This window comes from Dreissena polymorpha, chromosome 1 (genome assembly GCF_020536995.1).
Source record: "Dreissena polymorpha isolate Duluth1 chromosome 1, UMN_Dpol_1.0, whole genome shotgun sequence".
Taxonomy (NCBI): domain Eukaryota; kingdom Metazoa; phylum Mollusca; class Bivalvia; order Myida; family Dreissenidae; genus Dreissena; species Dreissena polymorpha.
Window position 1 is genome coordinate 37,454,909 of NC_068355.1, and position 7,963 is coordinate 37,462,871.

Consider the following 7,963-nt stretch of genomic DNA (forward strand, 5'->3'; position numbering starts at 1 on the left):
TAATGATGATGATGAAGGTGGTAGTGATGGTGACTTGTCTTTCTCATGATAAAATTTATATAAGTGCCTGTGAAATTTGTGAGACCAACTCTCTGTATGCAATAAAGATTATGATGAAGGTGGTAGTGGCGGTTACTTGCCTTCTCATGAATACATTATTAATTACATCCCGTGAGATTTGTCAGACCAACTCTATGTATGCAATAATGATGATGATGAAGGTGGTAGTGGTGGTGACTGGCCTTTCTCATGATAACATGAGTATAACTGCCTGTGAGATTTGTCAGACCAACTCAAAGCATGCAATAATGATGATGATGAAGGTGGTAGTGATGGTGACTTGTCTTTCTCATGATAACATGAGTATAACTGCCTGTGAGATTTGTCAGATCAACTCCAAGCATGCAATAATGATGATGATAAAGGTTGTAGTGGTGGTGACTGGCCTTTCTCATGATAACATGAGTATAACTGCCTGTGAGATTTGTCAGATCAACTCCAAGCATGCAATAATGATGATGATGAAGGTGGTAGTGATGGTGACTTGTCTTTCTCATGATAACATGAGTATAACTGCCTGTGAGATTTGTCAGATCAACTCCAAGCATGCAATAATGATGATGATGAAGGTGGTAGTGATGGTGACTTGTCTTTCTCATGATAACATGAGTATAACTGCCTGTGAGATTTGTCAGATCAACTCCAAGCATGCAATAATGATGATGATAAAGGTTGTAGTGGTGGTGACTGGCCTTTCTCATGATAACATGAGTATAACTGCCTGTGAGATTTGTCAGATCAACTCCAAGCATGCAATAATGATGATGATTAAGATGGTAGTGATGGTGACTTGTCTTTCTCATGATAACACAAGTATAACTGCCTGTGAGATTTGTCAGACCAACTCCAAGCATGAAATATTGATGATGATGAAGGTGGTAGTGATGGTGACTTGTCTTTCTCATGATAACATGAGTATAACTGCCTGTGAGATTTGTCAGATCAACTCCAAGCATGCAATAATGATGATGATGAAGGTGGTAGTGATGGTGACTTGTCTTTCTCATGATAACATGAGTATAACTGCCTGTGAGATTGTCAGATCAACTCCAAGCATGCAATAATGATGATGATAAAGGTTGTAGTGGTGGTGACTGGCCTTTCTCATGATAACATGAGTATAACTGCCTGTGAGATTTGTCAGATCAACTCCAAGCATGCAATAATGATGATGATGAAGGTGGTAGTGATGGTGACTTGTCTCTCTCATGATAAAATTTATATAAGTGCCTGTGAAATTTGTGAGACCAACTCTCTGTATGCAATAAAGATTATGATGAAGGTGGTAGTGGCGGTTACTTGCCTTCTCATGAATACATTATTAATTACATCCCGTGAGATTTGTCAGACCAACTCTATGTATGCAATAATGATGATGATGAAGGTGGTAGTGATGGTGCCTTGTCTTTCTCATGATAACACAAGTATAACTGCCTGTGAGATTTGTCAGACCAACTCCAAGCATGAAATATTGATGATGATGAAGGTGGTAGTGATGGTGACTTGTCTTTCTCATGATAACATGAGTATAACTGCCTGTGAGATTTGTCAGATTAACTCCAAGCATGCAATAATGATGATGATGAAGGTGGTAGTGATGGTGACTTGTCTTTCTCATGATAACATGAGTATAACTGCCTGTGAGATTGTCAGATCAACTCCAAGCATGCAATAATGATGATGATAAAGGTTGTAGTGGTGGTGACTGGCCTTTCTCATGATAACATGAGTATAACTGCCTGTGAGATTTGTCAGATCAACTCCAAGCATGCAATAATGATGATGATGAAGGTGGTAGTGATGGTGACTTGTCTTTCTCATGATAAAATTTATATAAGTGCCTGTGAAATTTGTGAGACCAACTCTCTGTATGCAATAAAGATTATGATGAAGGTGGTAGTGGCGGTTACTTGCCTTCTCATGAATACATTATTAATTACATCCCGTGAGATTTGTCAGACCAACTCTATGTATGCAATAATGATGATGATGAAGGTGGTAGTGGTGGTGACTGGCCTTTCTCATGATAACATGAGTATAACTGCCTGTGAGATTTGTCAGACCAACTCAAAGCATGCAATAATGATGATGATGAAGGTGGTAGTGATGGTGACTTGTCTTTCTCATGATAACATGAGTATAACTGCCTGTGAGATTTGTCAGATCAACTCCAAGCATGCAATAATGATGATGATAAAGGTTGTAGTGGTGGTGACTGGCCTTTCTCATGATAACATGAGTATAACTGCCTGTGAGATTTGTCAGATCAACTCCAAGCATGCAATAATGATGATGATGAAGGTGGTAGTGATGGTGACTTGTCTTTCTCATGATAACATGAGTATAACTGCCTGTGAGATTTGTCAGATCAACTCCAAGCATGCAATAATGATGATGATGAAGGTGGTAGTGATGGTGACTTGTCTTTCTCATGATAACATGAGTATAACTGCCTGTGAGATTTGTCAGATCAACTCCAAGCATGCAATAATGATGATGATAAAGGTTGTAGTGGTGGTGACTGGCCTTTCTCATGATAACATGAGTATAACTGCCTGTGAGATTTGTCAGATCAACTCCAAGCATGCAATAATGATGATGATTAAGATGGTAGTGATGGTGACTTGTCTTTCTCATGATAACACAAGTATAACTGCCTGTGAGATTTGTCAGACCAACTCCAAGCATGAAATATTGATGATGATGAAGGTGGTAGTGATGGTGACTTGTCTTTCTCATGATAACATGAGTATAACTGCCTGTGAGATTTGTCAGATCAACTCCAAGCATGCAATAATGATGATGATGAAGGTGGTAGTGATGGTGACTTGTCTTTCTCATGATAACATGAGTATAACTGCCTGTGAGATTGTCAGATCAACTCCAAGCATGCAATAATGATGATGATAAAGGTTGTAGTGGTGGTGACTGGCCTTTCTCATGATAACATGAGTATAACTGCCTGTGAGATTTGTCAGATCAACTCCAAGCATGCAATAATGATGATGATGAAGGTGGTAGTGATGGTGACTTGTCTCTCTCATGATAAAATTTATATAAGTGCCTGTGAAATTTGTGAGACCAACTCTCTGTATGCAATAAAGATTATGATGAAGGTGGTAGTGGCGGTTACTTGCCTTCTCATGAATACATTATTAATTACATCCCGTGAGATTTGTCAGACCAACTCTATGTATGCAATAATGATGATGATGAAGGTGGTAGTGATGGTGCCTTGTCTTTCTCATGATAACACAAGTATAACTGCCTGTGAGATTTGTCAGACCAACTCCAAGCATGAAATATTGATGATGATGAAGGTGGTAGTGATGGTGACTTGTCTTTCTCATGATAACATGAGTATAACTGCCTGTGAGATTTGTCAGATCAACTCCAAGCATGCAATAATGATGATGATGAAGGTGGTAGTGATGGTGACTTGTCTTTCTCATGATAACATGAGTATAACTGCCTGTGAGATTGTCAGATCAACTCCAAGCATGCAATAATGATGATGATAAAGGTTGTAGTGGTGGTGACTGGCCTTTCTCATGATAACATGAGTATAACTGCCTGTGAGATTTGTCAGATCAACTCCAAGCATGCAATAATGATGATGATGAAGGTGGTAGTGATGGTGACTTGTCTTTCTCATGATAAAATTTATATAAGTGCCTGTGAAATTTGTGAGACCAACTCTCTGTATGCAATAAAGATTATGATGAAGGTGGTAGTGGCGGTTACTTGCCTTCTCATGAATACATTATTAATTACATCCCGTGAGATTTGTCAGACCAACTCTATGTATGCAATAATGATGATGATGAAGGTGGTAGTGATGGTGCCTTGTCTTTCTCATGATAACACAAGTATAACTGCCTGTGAGATTTGTCAGACCAACTCCAAGCATAAAATATTGATGATGATGAAGGTGGTAGTGATGGTGACTTGTCTTTCTCATGATAACATGAGTATAACTGCCTGTGAGATTTGTCAGATCAACTCCAAGCATGCAATAATGATGATGATGAAGGTGGTAGTGATGGTGACTTGTCTTTATCATGATAAAATAATTATAAGTGCCTGTGAAATTTGTGAGACCAACTCTCTGTATGCAATAAAGATTATGATGAAGGTGGTAGTGGCGGTTACTTGCCTTTCTCATGAATACATTATTAATTACATCCCGTAAGATTTGTCAGACCAACTCTATGTATGCAATAATGATGATGATGAAGGTGGTAGTGATGGTGCCTTGTCTTTCTCATGATAACACAAGTATAACTGCCTGTGAGATTTGTCAGACCAACTCCAAGCATGCAATAATGATGATGATGAAGGTGGTAGTGATGGTGACTTGTCTTTCTCATGATAAAATGATTATAAGTGCCTGTGAAATTTGTGAGACCAACTCTCTGTATGTAATAAAGATTATGATGAAGGTGGTAGTGGCGGTTACTTGCCTTTCTCATAAATACATTATTAATTACATCCCGTGAGATTTTTCAGACCAACTCTATGTATGCAATAATGATGATGATGAAGGTGGTAGTGATGGTGCCTTGTCTTTCTCATGATAACACAAGTATAACTGCCTGTGAGATTTGTCAGACCAACTCCAAGCATGAAATATTGATAATGATGAAGGTGGTAGTGATGGTGACTTGTCTTTCTCATGATAACATCAGTATAACTGCCTGTGAGATTTGTCAGATCAACTCCAAGCATGCAATAATGATGATGATGAAGGTGGTAGTGATGGTGACTTGTCTTTCTCATGATAACATAAGTATAACTGCCTGTGAGATTTGTCAGATCAACTCCAAGCATGCAATAATGATGATGATGAAGGTGGTAGTGATAGTGACTTGTTTTTCTCATGATAACATGAGTATAACTGCCTGTGAGATTTGTCAGATCAACTCTCTATATGCAATAATGATGCTTATAAAGGTGGTAAAGGTGGCGACTTTTCTTTCTCTTGATTGCTTGATTATAAGTGCCTGTGAGATTTGTCAGACCAACTCTCTGTATGCAATAATGATTATGATGAAGGTGGTAGTGCGCACTTGCCTTTCTTATGAAAACATTGATAATTACTGCCCGTGAGATTTGTCAGACCAACTCTCTTTATATAATAATGAAGAAAAGGGGGCATATAGTGATTGGGCTGTGTGTCTGTCTGTCTGTCCGTCTTTCCGCCAGACTTTGCGTTTAGGTTTCGAAAAATGCTCAAAAATTCTATCTCCTTGAGATATAACCTTCATATTTGGTATGCATGTGTATATAGACAAGGCCTTTCCATACGCACACAAATTTTTACCCCTCTGACCTTGACCTTGAACCTACGGTCTGCGTTTAGGTTTCGAAATCTGCGTTTAGGTTTCGAAAAAAGCTCATAACTTATATCAAGCATTTATAGGGGGCATAAGTCATCTAATGGTGACAGCTCTTGTTCTGTTTTATTTACAGGTGAACGGACGACATTATATGATTGGCTTATTTTGTTTTTCAGATAAATCAAGAGTTGTGCTTTACGTGGGACATTAAACACAAAGTAACATCTGCATGCCACCCACAAACAAACGGCCTTGATGAAAGGACCAATCAAACAATCAAAAGGTAAATTTCAAACTGTTTATCACTGAGATGTGACTGTGTTTTTGCTTAATATTCACTATAAATTTTAACCAAGCATTTGCCAATCTGTTTTGTCTTTGTGTGTAAACTGGGCCTTGCCCACCCTTAAATTTACACACCAGATTTTCCAAAATTAATCATAAAGAGAGATAGGTTCGTCCTCAATTGCTGGTACATGTAATCTAACAAAGCCTTGAAGATTTGGATTTCTACCCTGAAGACTTAAGCTGGTTCAATATTGATTCTGTACAATATGTGTAGGGAGCGTAATTATTGTTTTAAAAATTTTCATTGAATTCATTCAGTTGCATAATTTATACCAGAATAGTGTTCAATATCACTTTATGTGCTTCTGATTTGTTAAAACCTTACTAATTGTCTGATTTTTGTTAAAGGGCCTTAAGCAAATTGGTCAACGACATATAGAACGATTGGGATGAAAGGCTTGATGAGGTTCTTTTCTCAATTCGGACCAAAAAACAGTCGTAAACAAAATTCAGCCCATTTTTCCTTCTGTACGGACGGGAAGCAATGTACCCGAGTCAGTTGCAGACTGTGGCTCTTGATGTATGTAAATAAAGCATCTTTGATTACATACTTAATATGTTGCTGACAGGAGTTTAGATGAAGATTTAATGTTTTCCATATCCTGTGTCAATTAATTGTTTTAGTCCCACATTCTTTAACATATCCTTGTTATGTAAAGGCCTAGAGTGAAAAAGAAGGGGGCAGCATAGCGATCTCTTATTGGTTCATCCCTCCTGCCCCTCATGGTTGGTAAAAACCAAAAATACGAAACAAATGCTTAAATTTTATACATTTTTAGCTCACCTCAGCACTACGAGCACATGTTGAGCTATTTATGCCCCCGGTAGGGTGGCATATAGCAGTTGAACTGTCCATCAGTGTGTCAGTCAGTTTGTCAGTCTGTCGGTCCGTCCGAAAAAAATTAACGTTTTCCATAACTTTTGCAATATTGAAGATAGCAACTTGATATTTGACATGCATGTGTATCTCATGAAGCTGCACATTTTGAGTGGTGAAAGGTCAAGGTTATCCTTCAAGGTCAAAGGTCAAAAAACTAAATCCAAGGGAAATAACAAGCTTTTAAGGGAGAGAATTTCTATTTTATATCTTTTGGCCTGTACAGATCAATTTCACAAGGGAAGTCATATTTTTTTAAAGGATATAATAAAACCAAATTTTAAGGTCACGGTCTTCCTTAAAAGTAAAAAAATACAATCCAAGGGAAGTAATAAGCTATACAAGGGAGATAATTTCTAAACCTGCCTAATGATATATTTAAATTTTATATCCAAGCGGCGCAAAAGGGGGCATTGTGTTTCTGACGAATACATCTCTTGTTCAATCACCTTTTGTTTGTCGTTGGTAATGCGTCATCATAATTACCTCGTGAACTTTCCCTTTCAGGCCACATTTATTGTCCAATCTTCCTGAAACTTGGTAAAAAAATGTGTCCCTATTATATTTTTACCAAGTTTGAAACTAAGTTGCCAGAGGTCAAGAAATAAGTCACTAGGTAAAATTAAAGAAAAGGTTTTTGAACTCCCTAGTTTCATGGCTAAATCTTTACTAAACTTGGTTAGAATCTTGACATTATCTAGGTCGAGTTCAAATCTGGGTCAGTGAGTCCAAAAACCGGTTCAACTGTTTAAAGTTTACCAAAATCTTGTGACTACTATAGTGGCCACATTTATGACCCAATCTTGACGAAATATTATTTTTGAAAATACCTAGTCCAAGTCATGTGTATCCAAAAACTAGGTCACTAGGTCCAGTTTTGATTATTTGGTTACATGTACCTCAAACTCAGGTGAGCAATTCAGGGCCATACTTGTTAAATTACGAGTATATTTCTTGATCACCACCTAAATTATAAGTGTTTAGAATAAGGAATTCCCTAGAAATATTTAATTATTACGTCAACGTTTATGTTGTATGTTCAATTTATGTGCTTTTTCTTTTACAACGATATATTTCTTGTTCTGTCTACATAATAAGTTATATCTTTTCTCAAAAATTCATCAACTGCACTTATGAATAAACACTCACTTTGGAAACAAACATGGAAACAAAAATTATATTTTATGTTTTGTCAAACTGACAGAAAAACAATTCTGGATATTGACATATAATGGACTATTTTCTCCTTCTTAAATAAAGTACTGGTATGATTCATTCAAAATGAAGAAGTATATTTGTTTAGAAATGTTCTTTAGAAGAGTAAAAAGACTTGTTTGTT

At 37.2% G+C, this 7,963-nt stretch overlaps 1 protein-coding gene across 1 annotated transcript in view; it reads left to right on the forward strand.

Moving 5' to 3' along the window:
• LOC127877141 (SCO-spondin-like) overlaps nt 1-6,338 on the forward strand; it is a 331,534-nt gene extending 325,196 nt beyond the window's left edge. The window contains exon 35 of the mRNA XM_052422799.1: nt 6,327-6,338. The gene's annotated coding sequence lies outside the window, so the exon portion shown is untranslated. The remainder of the gene's footprint in view (nt 1-6,326) is intronic.
• The last annotated feature ends 1,625 nt before the right edge of the window (nt 6,339-7,963 follow it).